Genomic DNA, 17,989 nt, shown 5'->3' on the forward strand with positions numbered 1-17,989 from the left:
TTCCTCTCTCTTAATGTAAACATTTTCCATTCCTTCCTCTCCCCCAGTATAAACATTTTCCATTCCTTCCTCTCCCCCAGTATAAACATTTTCCATTCCTTCCTCTCTCCCAGTCTAAACATTTTCCATTCCTTCCTCTCCCCCAGTCTAAACATTTTCCATTCCTTCCTCTCCCCCAGTCTAAACATTTTCCATTCCTTCCTCTCTCTTAATGTAAACATTTTCCATTCCTTCCTCTCTCTTAATGTAAACATTTTCCATTCCTTCCTCTCCCCCAGTATAAACATTTTCCATTCCTTCCTCTCTCCCAGTATAAACATTTTCCATTCCTTCCTCTCTCCCAGTCTAAACATTTTCCATTCCTTCCTCTCCCCCAGTCTAAACATTTTCCATTCCTTCCTCTCATACAGAATCACTCACCTGGAATGTCTGGAACTATCCCCCCTCGGATATACTCCTACCTCCACCTCCTTCCACTGTGTTTCAAGTATCTCTCTTCCATGACACCATGGCATGTAGAGCGCTCCGTCTTTACAATCAGAGCGACTCGTGGGTTCCAGGAGAACTTGCAAGCTTCTGCAGCGTGACTCACTCTTTCTTATTCCTCTACGGCAGGAAGGGGTGAGGGCTTCTCTTGATCACCCCGACACCTCCAGTTCTCGGCAGGTCTGTCCACGGTTCGATCCCCTCATGAGGCAGCCATGAGGAGGCTGACCTCCCTGGCAGGGAGCGAAATAAGTGAGGTTGGGGGGGGGAGGAGGAGGAGGGGATTTGGTGGTGCTGTGTGGTGAGAGGGAAGTCAGCGGAGGCCCACCGCCGCTAGATTCGTCCTGGTGTCTCCACATCCGAGTCCCACAACCCAGCTCGTCACCACGGCCGCCTCACACACCTCCCACGATGCTCCTGCTGCTTGATCTCGGTGTCTGAATTGAAGATATATAGCTATATATATATATATATATATATATATATATATATATATATATATATATATATATATATATATATATGATTAGCCTAGGACCAAGTTTTAAGGAAGAGTTCACTTTTATTACGTCACAAACAACAGACTTCATACACCTGTGAGACACAGTATCAGCCACAGAGGGTGTTCAGACGGAAATAACTGAAGCATTTCCTGATCCAGATATTTGAGAGTTATTCTAATATTTGCCAGCAGACATTTAATATGGGACTCTGGTGACCGATTTGGGACGATGTCTACTGCCAAGTTCTTCTCACAGACACACACACTTCTGAAGTTTATGTTCTGCGAGAAAATAATCATATTGAGGCATTTTACATTGTCCTGTCCTCGTTACTGTGCATTTGCTCGGGCTGAAGTACGTCAGCCATTTATCAGACCAACTTTGAAGCCTGTTTAGGTCCTCTTGTAAGCTGGTGCAATCCTTCAAACTTTTCACTTCTTTCACGACCTTTGTGTGATCTTCAAAAAGGTAGGATTCCATACTTCGACCCGTTTGGAGAAGGCTGTTATGACGTAAGTCCTCTGTTCCTTCTCACTGTCCATGCATTGAAGGAGTTTCCCCCTTATTCTTGCCGGGTGATCAAGTTTCTTAATCAGTCTTCCATGCGGTATAGTGTCAAACGCTTTCTGGCATTCCAAATACAGACAATTCACCCATATATGTGTGTATATATATATATATATATATATATATATATATATATATATATATATATATATATATATATTTTATTATTATTATTATACTTTGTCGCTGTCTCCCGCGTATATATATATATATATATATATATATATATATATATATATATATATATATATATATATATATATATATATGATACAGAATGGTGGATAGTGTATTTAAAAAGAATTATACTGTAGGTAATGCCATAAGCGTAAGCTATGAGATATTAAATGTCAGTTGGTGTTAAGAAAGTACAGGTTGGTGGTTCGGGGCTCAGTGATGTCGGGAATCAGTGACGTGGAAGGCTTTAGCAAATCACCTCCAGATATCACCTGGGTCTTGAAGTGAAACGCTGATAGTAATTTCATGTTGTAGGTTCAGCATACAGAACACAAAGACACCAGTGGACAGCCGTAGAGGAGAGTCAAAGATTCAGAAATATTATATCTTAAATGACCTTAACTCCTGCAGGAACGGAGAAAATCACTATCGACTGTGGAAAGATGATAACTGCCCGTCCTCTGCGAACTGGCGTAACGAGGCAGGCAAGAGCCAGTTTACTAACATCAAGCAGTTATGATCACCAGACCACAGTGCTGTGCTATTTATCGTCGTTACCTCATTAAGTCAGTGAAATAGCCGCTGTGTAGGAAACGTCCGAAGATCATTCACAGCTCATACTGACTGTCTCATGCACTTCCTTATGCTATGAACGACTCATGTCACAAAGGCCTCAGCTTATAGGCCGTAAGGCATAGAGTGGGGAGTTGTAGTGAACATGTGGAAGAGACAAGAGGACCAACAGCGACGAATGTGGGGGAGGTTCGCCAGGTGTGTGTGTGTGTGTGTGTGTGTGTCGTAAGAGACAATAGTGGTCAGGTAACTGCCAGGGAAATGGTACAGGAAAGTGTGAATTGGGCAAAAAAAGTTTTAACGGCGTATCAACCATGCGACAGGATTGTGAACAAGGAGGAATAATGGTGGTTTGATTTGCAGGTGTTTGTAATCTTAGCGTTGCATGACCGTGTAGTGTGATCCCAGACCAAGTTATCAAGCTGGTGAGGGTAGATGTGAGATCGAGATGTCCTACGGTATACGTAAGGTAACGTTAATTATGCTGTACAGACGTCTGTCGTTGCTTTGGACAGCCTTACCTGGCGCCAGAGGTTGTCGTCGCCTGGAAGCGAAGCATCTGAGTGTATTAAACATCTTCTGTTTACCGCCATATAAAGTAATAATGAATGAATAAACGAAACGAACATTTTTCTTCTTGTCTTTTTTTTTGCTATCACATGGAATCCGTTGGGGAAAACTGGTAAGGATTTTGCAATTTATCTAGACTTCTCGCAAGACTTAGGTGTCCCTGAGTACACCCGGGATATGTGGACAGCATCCGTCCAAAGCAGATTTTCCACTTCACGCTTTCGGGTATTATCTCGTATGTATATTTCAGTATTCAAGAAAAGGACTCGCTACTAATGGTCGTGTTGTACCTCAAGGTCGCTTACCCGAATAAGGCTTTTAGGGAGGGGGGAAAAAAATATATATAGTCATTAATACAAAGTAACGAAAGGCACGAGACGAAAGTTTTCTTCCGTAAAAGCACTGTTGTGGTTCTTGACAGCCATCATCATCATCGTGAAAGACGATGGCTGTATTCGAGAAGTACACCGTGCACTCTCCATTACAATCGCTGTTGTGATGTACAGCTCATTTTCTCTCCTGTCTTTTGAGTTAATTGAAGTCTTAATTGGCACCGGTTGGTCTGTGAACTTTCTTCTAGTTCATCTTCTTCTTCTTCTTCTTGAGGCGCCTCTGATGCGAAAGGCCCCGGGCCGAAGAGCGGGGCGGTGGGGATTCTGAACATTCATCCCGATCGACCGGACGTAGAATTTTGAGAGCTGTGCTGTGTAGTGCGTGGAATACACTCACACTGGAGGTCTTTGCACCTTCCGGTTACGTACTTACGAAGACAGTTTTTAGTATGATCGATTCCCCCTCCTCCTCCTCCTCCAAACTCTCACCGGAGTTGAACAGTTGATGGTCGAGCCCTCCACGTCCTCCATGGGGTTTGAGTATGTGTAAGAAGATACCTCATCGTCTGTAGGAGATCTATTGACTCTCACGCCAGGAACATGTTCAGAATATGCCTTCGTTTCGAACGCCTACATAGCGCGTTAAGGTAGCAGCACTCCCCGCGCTGACTCATGTGGTGTGTGCTCTTGTGTATTCCCTTCCTCGATATCTCCCTCCCCGGTGCTGCTGTGTTGATTATCTTTCTCTCTCTCTCTCTCTCCCTCTGTTCACTGGCGTGGTATTGTAACCGAGCAGGTGCCCTCCCCTGTCAGCGCATCGACGCCCAAAGATTTCACATTTTGGTTTTTTACATTCGAAAGGTTAGCCACCGAAAGAGTTCAAAATTGTTTCGTTATATATATATATATATATATATATATATATATATATATATATATATATATATATATATATATATATATATATATATATATATATTCATAGATTTTTCATACATATTCGCCGTTTCTCGCGTTGGCGAGGTAGCGTTAAGCGTCATCACCTCCTCGGTAGTCAACACTGGAGCTGCCATAAGAACCAGTAGGAGTCGTGCATGAGGACAGTGTGTCGTTGTGTCGCCTTGGGTTAAAGGACGATCTTTAGTGCTCCCTCCTGTGTGAGGACGAACTATGTATGTTTTCTGTTATACCTGCTCACCTTTTTTTGTTCCCCCCAGCCTATCCCTAATCCCTATCCCCAGGATTATCTGTCTCTCCATCTATCAGTCTTTCAATCTATCTCTGTCTTATCTGCCAGTCTCTCTCTCTCTCTCTCTCTCTCTCTCTCTCTCTCTCTCTCTCTCTCTCTCTCTCTCTCTCTCTCTCTATATATATATATATATATATATATATATATATATATATATATATATATATATATACACATATACATATACATATATATATATATATATATATATATATATATATATATATATATATATATATATATATATACATATACATATACACGCACACGCCGTATTTTGTGTCGGGTTCATGTATAGCGTTCAGCCCTTTGAGGGCAGGAGGGAGGAACGGCTGCTGTGACTGTGATCCCGGCTGCTCTGTACGGGACTTGAACACGGATCCTTGAGATTCGTGGGTAGCGCCGCTGACCACAACTCCACGGAAGCTCGTTTACACCACAGTAGCGTTGCTGTGTATCCACCGTGATCTTGGTAATGTCACACACACACACACACACACACACACACACACACACACAGAGAGAGAGAGAGAGAGAGAGAGAGAGAGAGAGAGAGAGAGAGAGAGAGAGAGAGAGAAGGCGTCCCTACATCAGACACTTAAAGGATTGAACTACTTTAGAGAAGGTCCTGAAGATGGTGTCACAGATTAGGAAACCTGGGTTACACTGAGAGTTTTACGGGCCGTAGATTTTGTCCGCCATGGAAGATATAAAAGTAAGGAGTGATTTGATCTCAGCTCTTTTTGTTTTTTATTTCTTTCAACCAGTTTGATCGCGTCAGCAGTAAACAGTGCATAGAAAGACATTAGGGATATAGCACACCCGGAGGCCATAACATGAAATCAAATAGCATTATATTGACCTGGAGGCGATCATATTGTCGTCATCATCACCATTGTGACACTGTTAAACTACCCGACCATAGCCTCGTGCCACCACGGGTCATCCAGACGGTATGGTGTCTCGCCAGACAGATGGACGTGATGAGTCGTAAGTCATGAGTTCAGCCGTGCCCATCCCTACGCTTACAGACGACACTGACCCGTCCTTCCCCATGCGGTATCAAGGACCCAGGAAGTTCGTGTTCTTCCTCCTTGTTCAGTCTCTGACGGTGATGCATGCGTCGGGATGACTTGATTTTGTTATTTAAGACAGTAAGGCGCAAGGAAATGGGTAGATCTCTACACACGGGACAGCTTACGCCAGACACCCGTTCCTTGACCAGCCTTACATGGGACGAAGAACGGCTGGGTTGACTGTGAGCCTGCTGCCCTCTTCTTTTCACGACTCCTGCGGTCTAGGATGGTGTGGACGTTAGGTCCGGGAGGAGGAGAAGCCATGGGATGGCAGTATAAAGAAGAGGGGGTTCATGATAAGGTGGAAGGGTGATATGGGGGATATTCCAGGTGGCACAGGAGGTCTACAAGACACTGGAAGAGAGGGGGATCTCGAGATGAGGAGGTGAACATGGACGTTGATAGCCAAGGTCCCAGATGATGGATGTGGCTCGACACGGGGTGGTAACGTTTGAGATGGTGAAGGGCTTTCAGGGTAGTGAGGGAAGCCCCAGTTGGTGAGGGGGGAGGGGGGATTCCAGTAGTGAGGGAGATTCTAGATAGTGAGGGAAGGCCCTGGTAGTGAAGGGCATTCAGGGTAGTGAGGGAAACTCTCAGATAGTGAGGGGGGGATTCTAGATAGTGAGGGAAGGTCCTGGTAGTGAAGGACATTCAGGGTAATTAGGGAAGCCTCCGGGCAGTGAGGGGGGATTCTAGATGGTGAGGGAAGACTCAGATAGTGAAGTGGGGTTGAAGATAATGAGGAAGAATCAGATAGTGGGGGAAGTCCCATACTAAGTCATGAGGGTTCCAGGTATCTGCTAACGTCCAGTTCTGTGAGGAACACCTGAGAGAGTGAGGTACGTCCGTTATGATGAGGGAGATTCCAGATAGTGAGGAAGGCCCATGATAATAAGGGTGATGCGAAACAGTGGTGTAGGTACCGAGAAAGTAAGGGAGATGCGAGATGGCGGGTCGAAGCAAACACCGGGAGGGAGAAGGTTGAGATGGTAGTGATGGAGGTGGGAGACGAGCTTGAGAGAAGGCTGAATGGAGGGAGGAACTGGTAGAGCCTGCGACAAGTGGCAGACCTGAGCACGGGGCTGGTGCTGATGCCAGGGGTATCAGGGCTACTACATATGTATTCCCATAGGCCGCGTGCCGCCTCCATCACGACGACATGAGTAAAGGAACACCATGACTGTTTGGACTCATACTGAGGTGCTGGGGTAGAAGACCTCGGAAACCATCGTAAGTTGTACCCAAGATTTGGTAAGGTCCCAGACCCAGCTGTAGGGGTAGATGACCTTCGTAATCATTGTAAGGTAAGGTCCCAGACCCAGCAGTGGAGGTAGAAGACCTCCGAAACCATCGTAAGGTATACACAAGGTTTGGTAAGGTACCAGACCCACCTTCAGGGGTAGAGGACCTTCGAAATCATCGTAAGGTATGCGTAATTTAAGTTCCCACACCAAGCCGTTGAAGTAGAAGAGCCTCTGAAGCCATGGTGAGGTAGGGAAGAACATCTCGCCGGCAGTGCACACAAATGGGCTGTATGTCGTCTTCATCTGACCGGAAATGAAGCTGGGCTCTCACCGCCCCCATCACTAGTGGGCTGGGATGGCCAGGTGATAGTTAAGGAGTTTGGAACTCGGCTTCTGTAGCCTCAGGCGTGAAATATGCGGTTCGCAGACGATGGCTAATGTATCATTAACTCGGGCGTGTGGGAAATTATGTGTTGGTTAGCTGCGCCGGACGGCTGGTAAAGTAAAGGAAAGTAACAGTTTGCGAACCATTAGCCAGTCAGCTCATTCGTGTTTTGTACCTTCCCCACCATTTTGATAAGGCTGGGAGATCATGGAGCTCTTAGCAGGTAAGCATTAGTAGCCAGAGGACATTTACAAATCGTGGCTGGGACCATTACGACCCCGGGGAAATAGCCGAAGAATTGGAGGAGGAGGAGGAGGAGGAGGGAGGGATGGACTCGTGAGGCCGAGTTGGGGAGATTTGAACGCGGTGGTTGAGAGTGATCCCAGACTGGCTGGTTAAGCGGTTTGACCACTGGAGTCTGCGGTCGCTAATGGCTCCTCGTTAATCGAGTATACCAGCCAAGAAAATGATTTCGGTGATGCTGTCGTCTCATCATCAGCCAGTATATTGGAAGACTGGCATTAGAGATAATGGTCCTGGCGTTAGTTAAAGATGTGGGCAATATGAACGTAATGGATGAGAGGGGAGTCCGTAGATTTAATGGTGTGTATAAGAGGGGTTTTTTGGGGGGGTTCCCAGCGTCTGGCCATTCTTCGGGGTCTTCCAGAAGATCATAGATTGGAAATCGAAATTAAGTAAGTGGAAGGCTATAAAGAGAAGAGATAGAAGGAGAAGGGGTAATCAAGAGAAGACTTGAGAGTAACATGACTTAAGACTTTGTCATCGAGGGGAATATAGAATGGGAAGGTGTTTGTGAAATGAGAAAATATCAGAGAAAAAAAAAAAAGAAAAGATGACTGACAGATAACCAGAGAATTAGGAAAGTCAGTGGTTTATCTCTCAGTGTAAACGTACATGGGAAGAAGAGAAAACGGGAGTATGATCACCCAATGTTACATTGCTCTACCTAGATCAGTCTTGCATTCTCATCGACACAATCTCAACAGTATTTTACGCAGTTCATCTTTTTAAAGAGAAATTAAATGTCTGTCGAAGTTCTAAGTCACAACTTAAGTTGCCTTTTAAGAATATATATATATATTTTTTTTTATACTATTCGCCATTTCCCGCGATAGCGAGGTAGCGTTAAGAACAGAGGACTGGGCCTTTTAGGGAATACCCTCACCTGGCCCCCTTCTCTGTTCCTTCTTTTGGAAAATTAAAAAAAAAAAACGAGAGGGGAGGATTTCCAAGGCCCCCCCCCCCCCGCTCCCTTCCCTTTTAGTCGCCTTCTATGACACGCAGGGAATACGTGTGAAGTATTCTTTCTCCCCTATCCCCAGGGATAGAATATATATATATATATATATATATATATATATATATATATATATATATATATATATATATATATATATATATATATATATTATTTTATGTTAGCTGAGACGTCACGGGGAACTGAGGCCGTAGTCGAGGTCGTCACGGGAAGCATATTCTAGTTTTGGCCTTATGTAAGACGTGAATATTTCCTTATCCATGAACCCGAATGCGATTATGATATGATCCTGTTCTGTATCTTTGCAGATGAGGCAACAGGCGTGAAGAAGGCTATCTACGTCCAGCAGGTAAGACCCCTGTTCATTTGTGTGTGTGTCTCTCTATGGTCTTAGATGGTTCCCGGGATATGGTGGAGGAGAATCTGTCCGGACACGAAGAGGGGGGGCTGAAAAGGTGTTAAGGTAGTTTGGCGAGTGCTAAGTCTGTGAAACATGAACATTGCTGACAGGCAGGAGACCAAAGAAGGAGGAGAATGGTTGCACCTTGGACGCTGCTGGGCCGGCCACTCCCGCCTGAGTTTACTGGGTCGGCCTCTTGGGTGACCCATGGTCATTCCCCTGCAGGAGAGGACTTAATGACTGGAAGTTCTGGTAGTATCAGATCAGCAACTGATAAAGAGCGTTAGGTATCTATGAGCACCAGACGAATAAAGCAGGGAGTCAGAATACCGAAGGTTTATATATATACGTTGAAATGTATAGGTATGTATATGTGCGTGTGTGGACGTGTATGTATATACGTGTGTATATGGGGGGTTGGGCCATTCTTTCGTCTGTTTTCTTGCGCTGCCTCGCTAACGCGGGAGACAGCGACAAAGTATATATATATATATATATATATATATATATATATATATATATATATATATAGAGAGAGAGAGAGAGAGAGAGAGAGAGAGAGAGAGCCACCACTGTGGCACAGGGAATGTGAGTCAAGTTTTGAGGTCAGAGTGGAGGGAGGAAGTGATAGGTCGGATTGCTTTCGAATCGACTTTGTCAAGGCATTATATAGAAAATGGAGTTTTCGCAGCTATGAGAGCAGTACTGCGCTTATAAGGGCGAATCGGTCGTGTGTTGTAAACGCAGCATCTGCTCAGGAGAGATAAAATTTGCAGCATTTGAACGGGACTCCCTATTTCTTAATGATCAGACTTGCGGATTTAGAGAGTGTCCAGATATCTTATTAATGTGGTAAAAGAACTGAATGAATGAATGGGAACGACTGAAATCTCTTGAGGCTCTACTACTCCCTCTGGCAAGCAGGCGGGAGAGAGGTGGTATATCACGAATTTTATCACAGACATCAAAAGCCCGACCACATCTAGCGTAGCCTGGCCTTCCATAGCCTATCTAAGGTTAGGTTTTAGCATGATCCAAATTGTACGAAGGTTTCTCACCTTAATTAGAGGGAGTGGTTGTTACGATGTGTATCAGAAATATACACAGACGTTGTACAGGTGATGGGGGAGGGAGGGAAAACGTGGCTTGAATTGGTACGCGAGCCAAGCTACGGTTCAGACGACTCACTGTGTGAACTGTCGTTGGAACGTAGCGCATATTGTGGCCCTGTGTATACATCGAAATCGAGGTCGATTCTGTCGCGACCAAGACTTGTGTGACGCGCAGCACATCTCGACGGTGAAATTCAAGAGTCAAGGTCGCGCCCCTTGATGATTAGGTCCAGTTCTCCTCGGCGATGGTGGGCCAGTGAATGGAAGGGATTCAAGGAACGCCCGGAGCATTTTTTCTTAGCGTCGGCCGAAGGAACGAACGAGGCGGAAAAAGACGAGCGCTTGCAAATGAACCGGAAATTCTCGCATAAGCTTTTATCCTGCGCTTATTTTGTGCCGAGAATATATCGAAACCGGAACTAAGATACGGATTAGATGATCAGCGAATAAACGCATAAACCTATAATGAACCCGTAGCGAATTGTAAAAGACTGCTTCTGCTGCGTTATGACTTATACACGCCGGAGATTACTGGACCCAGACAAAACACGAACGTCTTCAGCTGGCGCGCGCTGATGGTAATTTATTTCTCCCCACCACGCCTTGAATTTATTCTCTTTTCTCGTTACTTGAAATAGTATATACATGTATTTTTCCCCGGTTGTATTTGACAGCCCGGCTGTAGTTGAAGAAGGAGAGGTAAGTGGTTAATGTAAATGTATGTGTTCCATGGTAATCGAGACACCGCGAACATCTGCCACCCCTACTTAATGGTGCTGTGTGTGTGTGTGTGTGTGTGTGTGTGTGTGTGTGTGTGTGTGTGTGTGTGTCCCTCGACACGACCTTGAGGGAGGTGAGGGGAGCATAAAGTGCCTCCGGTTTCATATAGGGGAGAAATTCATGATGGTTCCTCACGACCGACGGTAAATGTGAAGGTCTTGAGCATCCGGAGTCAGGCGGGTGAAGGCCCTGCGGCCCGGGCCGGGTGGGTTGGTGCCAGCAGCCCTGGGAGCCTTACCTCGGGCCAGGCACACCTGAAGAAGAAGAAGAAGAAGAAGAAGGTCCTCCTGGAAAGGTCACCCGACCTGGCGGAGCGGTGATCGTGAGGGGACGGGAATGAGGGGCGAGGTAGTAGTTTCTTGGTGTCGAGCGAAATGTCTGTACTATAGACCATATGTGCGCATAGGGGGTGCGCAGTGCCTAAATAGGGGGGTGCGCAGTGCCTAAATAGGGGGTGCGCGGTGCCTAAATAGGCGGTGCGCAGTGCCTAAATAGGGGGTGCGCGGTGCCTAAATAAGGGGTGCGCGGTGCCTAAATAGGGGGTGGGCAGTGCCTAAATAGGGGGTGCGCGGTGCCTAAATGTGACTGCCAGCCATACCATGCTGGTGCCACCAACCTCTCTTGTGTCATGTGTACATGATTTGATACCCGCCCGTCTCTCCTATTTTTTTCCTCAACGTTGATTTATCGTGTAGTTTTAGGAAGGGTGTTGAATGAGGGTAGATTGTGCACAGATTTAATTGATTTGTAAAGGTGATTTTTTTTTTTTTTTTCTTCCTTGAGAACGAAGGTATATGATGGAGCTACACCGAGAGAGCCACCGATATTTTTTGGCATTAATCATGATAGTGTCATCACTAGCCAGTGATTGAATGTCCTCCTTAAGCACGGTGCTTCATTTCTGCAGGCACAGATATTTCGCGCCCCTCTGATCAGGCTACGTATCCGACGAGTGACGGCAGGTCACTTATTTCACAGAATTCAGGAAGCGTTAGTTCTTCGGACTGGACAGGTGGCTCTTAGAATCCTCCAACTTCTGCTGATCGATTGGACTGTTTAGTCTCCCGAGGCGTCGTCAGTTCGCGTCGTTCCATTGGGTATGCTCGAGAACAACAAGTGTGTGTTAGTCCTTTAGGTAATTTCAGACTCATTCATGAAGTTTGGTATTTTGTGTATTGCTCTCTGTCTGTCTGTCTGTCTGCTTATCCATCTATCTGTCTGTCTGTTTGTTTCTTTATCTGTCTGTCTGTATGTCGTTGTTTAGACAGGCTTTCTCAAGGTCTTCCCCAGGTCTTCCTCTAGTCTCCTCCCCAGGTCTTCCTCTTGTCTTCTCCCCAGGTCTTCCTCTAGTCTTCTCCCCAAGTCTTCCTCTAATCTTCTCCCCAAGTCTTCCTCTTGTCTTCTCCCCAGGTCTTCTTCTTTTCTTCTCCCCAGGTCTTCCTCTAGTCTTCCCCAGGTCCTCTCCAGATCTCCATCTCTTCATTAGGTTTCTTCAGGTCTTCCCTAGATCTGAAAAGACTCCATAGGTCTTCCTTAGGTCCTCTGTGGCTCCTCCGCAACTCTTCCCCAGTTCCTCACCAGGTGTTTCCCAGGTTTTAACCCTAGTCCTCCCAGGGAACCTTCTGTGTCATCCTCAGATCCTGTCCACGTCATCCCCAGTTTCTACCCTGGTTTTTTCCCTTAGGTCCTCCGCAAACGTTCCCCGGGCACGTCTCAAACGTTACGCTGGGCACTGGGAAACTCTTCGGTGTTACCAAACAGGTTTTCACCCATTGGACCTCACCGGCTTTTGAGAAGCGGCCTTTGGGTGGTGACCTAAAAGCGGCCATATAGACCATGTTACTGTGATTCCGAGTGTAGTACTTGCAGCTTGAAAGAAGTGGCCGTGGTTGAGGAGCCGACCCAGAGAGAGAGAGAGAGAGAGAGAGAGAGAGAGAGAGAGAGAGAGAGAGAGAGAGAGAGAGAGAGAGAGAGAGAGAGAGAGAGAGAGATGTTCCCGGACTCCGCGTGTTCGAGGTTGCACCACGAGTGAAATGTCACCTTTGACAAGGCTGTGTCATTCGGAGCAGAGTCTCGCCCAAGAACTTCTCACCCCATAGGAGTCTACAGTTCCCTGCTACGTCCACAAAACATAGATTAACCTGGTTGTGTAACTTCAGGAAGTTGAGGTCGTCGAGTGTGACCTGTGCCGTACGTAATCCCTCAACTGACTAATCTTGATTCACTCGCCTGCCCCTCACAGTGGCAGATGGTGTATTATAATGTGGTTCTCTCTATTTCTGCTCAGTCTTGACAGTGTCATATACGAAAGTGCTTGACTCTCATAATTTCCGTTTCTTTGTGCTAAAAGGGGAGGGAGCGGGGGGGCTGGAAATCCTCCCCTCTCGTTTTTAATTTTCCAAAAGAAGGAACAGAGAAGGGGGCCACGTGAGGGTATTCCCTCAAAGGCTCAGTCCTCTGTTCTTAACGCTACCTCGCTAACGCGGGAAATGGCGAATAGTATGAAAAAAAAAAAAAAAAAAAAAATATATATATATATATATATATATATATATATATATATATATATATATATATATATATATATATATATATGTGTGTGTGTGTGTGTGTGTGTGTGTGTGTTCTCTCACACATGCTGTGCCAGTTTGAACTAAGCTTGAGTTAACAAAGTCTTCCGCACTGATTTAAGCATTATAATCTTTCACCTCCAAAACAAGTTAATTCATCAAGTAAGTATGCAGTAAATCTACAGCATAGTTTTATTTTTATTTTTTTTGTATCCAACGATTTTCTGAGTTTACAAGTGACCGGTGAATTGTTTACATTGCAGAGTTTACTGCTTACCAATCGTAGAAGTTTTGCTCATCCGTATTAAAAACAAGAAAAGAAACTGTTTTATGAATTATGTTTGAACTACAAAAGACAAGTGAGGGAAAAAGACTGATTTATAATAATCTCTGATGATCTCAAGCCAAGTAAGCAATGCTTTGCTGTAGTAGAAAAACAAAAGAAACGCAAATGAAATTCTTTGAATTCATGTCTAAAGATAATAATTCTCAAGTCTTTGCAGTTCACTGGTGCGTCCCGATAGTAAATATTGTATTCATCCTAAGTCACTCTACCTGAATATAAAGACTGAGGGAGTGGAGAGAGAACAGCGGCAAGGAACCAACATATGGTTCCTGGACTGAGAAACAATTCCTTTGAGAGAAGGTTCAACAGCTGAAACTTATATACCTCAGACACGAGACTGAGAAACATTTCCTTTGAGAGAAGGTTCAACAGCTGAAACTTATATACCTCAGACACGAGACTGAGAAACAGATCCTTTGAGAGAAGGTTCAACAGCTGAAACTTATATACCTCAGACACGAGACTGAGAAACAGATCCTTTGAGAGAAGGTTCAACAGCTGAAACTTATATACCTCAGACACGAGATTGAGAAACAATTCCTTTGAGAGAAGGTTCAACAGTTGAAACTTATATACCTCAGACACGAGACTGAGAAACAATTCCTTTGAGAGAAGGTTCAACAGTTGAAACTTATATACCTCAGACACGAGACTGAGAAACAGATCCTTTGAGAGAAGGTTCAACAGCTGAAACTTATATACCTCAGACACGAGACTGAGAAACAATTCCTTTGAGAGAAGGTTCAACAGCTGAAACTTATATACCTCAGACACGAGACTGAGAAACAGATCCTTTGAGAGAAGGTTCAACAGCTGAAACTTATATACCTCAGACACGAGACTGAGAAACAGATCCTTTGAGAGAAGGTTCAACAGCTGAAACTTATATACCTCAGACACGAGACTGAGAAACAGATCCTTTGAGAGAAGGTTCAACAGCTGAAACTTATATACCTCAGACACGAGACTGAGAAACAGATCCTTTGAGAGAAGGTTCAACAGCTGAAACTTATATACCTCAGACACGAGAAGGTTAAGAGTTGGTCTAACACAGGTATTCATGGTTATCAAAGGCTTCCGTAACCTCGATCTGTGAAGGTACTGAAGGACGCATTGGTCAGATTTCACTCACAGTAATGGATACAGACGCTTGGGCAAATCCAAGGGGAATGCTAACATATGGTTCAGTTTACTGGTTAAAATGATTGAAAACAGTACCATAGATACCTTTCAGTGTAGCCTTGATAAATACTTCGCTTCAAGTGAACGACTGACATTACTTGCGCCTCCTTAATTAGTTTAAAAGTATTCAGGTATATTCCCTTCAACCATCTGCATGTCTATATACTCTTACCTGACCAATTTTCATGTTTCTGATCTATTCTGTCATCACAGTCAGCTACGAAAGGACCCAGTGTTTGTATTCCTCTGTCTGTAAAGAGGTGCGTCTCGTGTGGTGATTCCCAGATAAGCCTGTTGTGGGTCGTGTCGGGCATGTATGCTGGGGAGTGGCGTGGGGGCACCTCTTGGGGGCCACTGACCTAGGGTAAGAGGAATTAACATTGGGTGGGAGGGGGCAGCGAGGCGGGAAGGATCTGTTTAACTTCGGAGACGTAGCAGAGGAGGTATTGCATGGGAGAGGGTGACCCGAGGGGCTTTAGAAGAGCTAGTTGGCCCGGAGAAGATGAAGGAGAGAGAGAGAGAGAGAGAGAGAGAGAGAGAGAGAGAGAGAGAGAGAGAGAGAGAGAGAGAGAGAGAGTGAGAGTTTTGCAATGTAGCACCGGTTGAAACGCCGGAGGGGAGAGTCGTGGATGATTATTTAATCAGACGTCTCAGGACGCAAATGTTAATCTCCTCCTGTGTGTAGCAGGGGATCAGGGAAGCAAATGGTAGACAGCCAGTGACTGGGAGGAGCGACACCGTTACGACGGAAGGGCGAGCCTCTGTGTACATTACCTTAATCATAACAAAGCTTCCGTGGGAAAATGGAAGAGGAATGTTAGCTTGGAGGAGAGTGTCTCTTGGGAGGACATGTATGTAAGGGATGGTACGTACGTATGTGTGTGTGTGTGTGTGTGTGTGTGTGTGTGTGTGTGTGTAGAAGGTGGGATACCCTCACAGCTCAGCCTGAGGCCGAGGTTCCGTGTTGTCTTGCCGGTCGGTCAGGCTGTCGAAGGCCCCGATCCGCAGGACCATGCAACCACCACCACATATTGGCTGATGGGGTACACTTGCATAGACAATTTCTATCCAGGACCATCCTGTATTCCTCCTCTGTACTGTCCATGGTGTTTTAAACGTCCGCAGGCAACGTGTTAAAAACAGTCTTGGGCTCAGCATGTTTAAAATGCTCTCGCTGTAATATTTATTGGTAATATTTTGCAGTGTATCCCATTGCAGTGGGTGCCATCTGGAAACTGTATTTGTGAGTGTCTGTTAGGTACCATGCCTTCCAGGGTTATCCACATGGCTCTCCCGTCTGCGCTCGAGAGGGGACAGTACCCTGGTGTTTTCAGTCGTTCCCACTATTGTCAGATCCTTGACACTATTACGCCGGGCTGTGAGGTATCTTTGCACCCATTCTAACTCTGTAATTTCGCTCGGTCTGAAAGGCGATCCTACCCTAAGGCAGCACCGTGCCCGGGATTGTATTTAATGGACTGAGGAGAGTCGTCACTGGCTTTTCCTTTTTTCTCGTTCTGAAGGTTTGTAGAATCCAGCCTGCCATTGTGAAAGGCAACCGTTTGGTCTGTTGTATTCGCTGAAGGTAAGGTCGTCAGACGTCATCACCTCAACGCCTTTCGCTTCGGCGTCTCGAGGTACAGTGGTGTCTGGCGTCCGTTCCTGTTAACGTATTCTGTAATACGCTTTGTTTACTCGCTTCTCCCCTGAATGGATTAACTGGAAATTCTCAATGCTAAAAACCGTGATATTTATTTTCAATATTTATCATAATTATAATTACTGAACATTATTTTCATTATGGATATGAATATTGAGCATTATTTTATTATGATTATGATTATTGTACATTATTTTGATTATGATTATGATTACGTAGACCATAAACCATTTTTGATAAGGTAACTAATTCGGCCAGAGGAAGGCCTGGTCATTTCATAGTGTAGGGGAGGTGAGGTTGAATGTATGGAGTGAGGGTGTATGTGTGAGGAAGGGGGAGGAAGGAGGTGGGTGGCCACCCGCGGTTAGTGACCCCCATCCCCCTCACCCCAGTAACAGTTTCCGGACACCCCAGAGAGGATGAACACACACACACACACACACACACACACACACACACACACACACACACAAACAAACCCTTGCTGGCTACTTCATTTGTATGTATATATGTATGTATGTGTGTGTATGTATGTACGTATGTATGTATGTATGTATGTATGTATGTATGTATGTATGTTTCAATGCGTGTATGTAGGCGAGTGTTTGTGATTACTATACATGTATGACAGTGAGAGAGTTTTTCATACTCATATTTCCCCCGTCTCTCATCCATATGCATTTAGTATTATTATTATTATTATTATTATTATTATTATTATTATTGTTATTATTATTATTATCATTATTATTATTATTATTATTATTATTATTATTATCATTATTATCATTATTATTATTATTATTATTATTATTATTATTATTATCATCAAACTTTAGGATACCTTAATGGGTCTCTTCGCAGCTCCGTGGGTTCGCTGCAGGTGAGGGCATGAGAGGATGGGCTCCTTCGGGGCGAGAAGGTCTGCAACGACACCATGTATTTTTTTCCTTCCGCTGACTATGATATTTCGCGCGCGGTGTTACCGCTCGCGGGCGCATTCCGTCAGCCCACATAACATATACGCACACACTGCTTGCGCTGGGTACGCCCTTTCACCGTGTGTTCGTGTGTCTGTGCCTTTTCGCGGATGTCAGTTTCGAGTACCGTGGTGTGGATGAAGTGCAGATGTGAACATTGCATCACGGACGAGAAATGTGGTATAGATAGTGAGGGTGATTATGTCTGGCGACCGTCCCTTCCAACGAGGTAGTTGTGTTCGCACAGGAGACGGTATAGGCTGGATTCTCTCAACCTTTCGTGACGGGAGAAGCGAAACCTCGTGCTCGGGGAAGTGTTCATCGTGAGGATGAAGGACGCTCGGGCAGCGGGAGCCGCGGGGGTAGGGAGGAACCTGCTGCTGGATCACCCTGGCGGTGATGGCCGCTGCCAGGATAGTAGTGCACCTCCAGGTGTCGGGCTCTGGAGGCTCACGCACCAGGGCGGCTCCTGCCCAAAGGAGGGAGGGAGGAGGGCTTCACCTCCACCACCACCACAA

General features: G+C 45.3%; 1 protein-coding gene across 6 annotated transcripts in view; it reads left to right on the forward strand.

The window, feature by feature from the left end:
- LOC139749822 (recombining binding protein suppressor of hairless-like) overlaps window positions 1–17,989 on the forward strand; it is a 429,197-nt gene that overhangs the window by 190,388 nt on the left and 220,820 nt on the right. For 5 of the 6 annotated variants that reach the window (XM_071664112.1, XM_071664116.1, XM_071664110.1 and 2 more), the window contains one exon: window positions 8,750–8,790. The exons of the other annotated variant lie outside the window; for it this stretch is intronic. The gene's annotated coding sequence lies outside the window, so the exon portion shown is untranslated. The remainder of the gene's footprint in view (window positions 1–8,749; window positions 8,791–17,989) is intronic. 6 annotated transcript variants of the gene reach the window in all.

This window comes from Panulirus ornatus, chromosome 8 (genome assembly GCF_036320965.1).
Source record: "Panulirus ornatus isolate Po-2019 chromosome 8, ASM3632096v1, whole genome shotgun sequence".
NCBI classification, from domain to species: domain Eukaryota; kingdom Metazoa; phylum Arthropoda; class Malacostraca; order Decapoda; family Palinuridae; genus Panulirus; species Panulirus ornatus.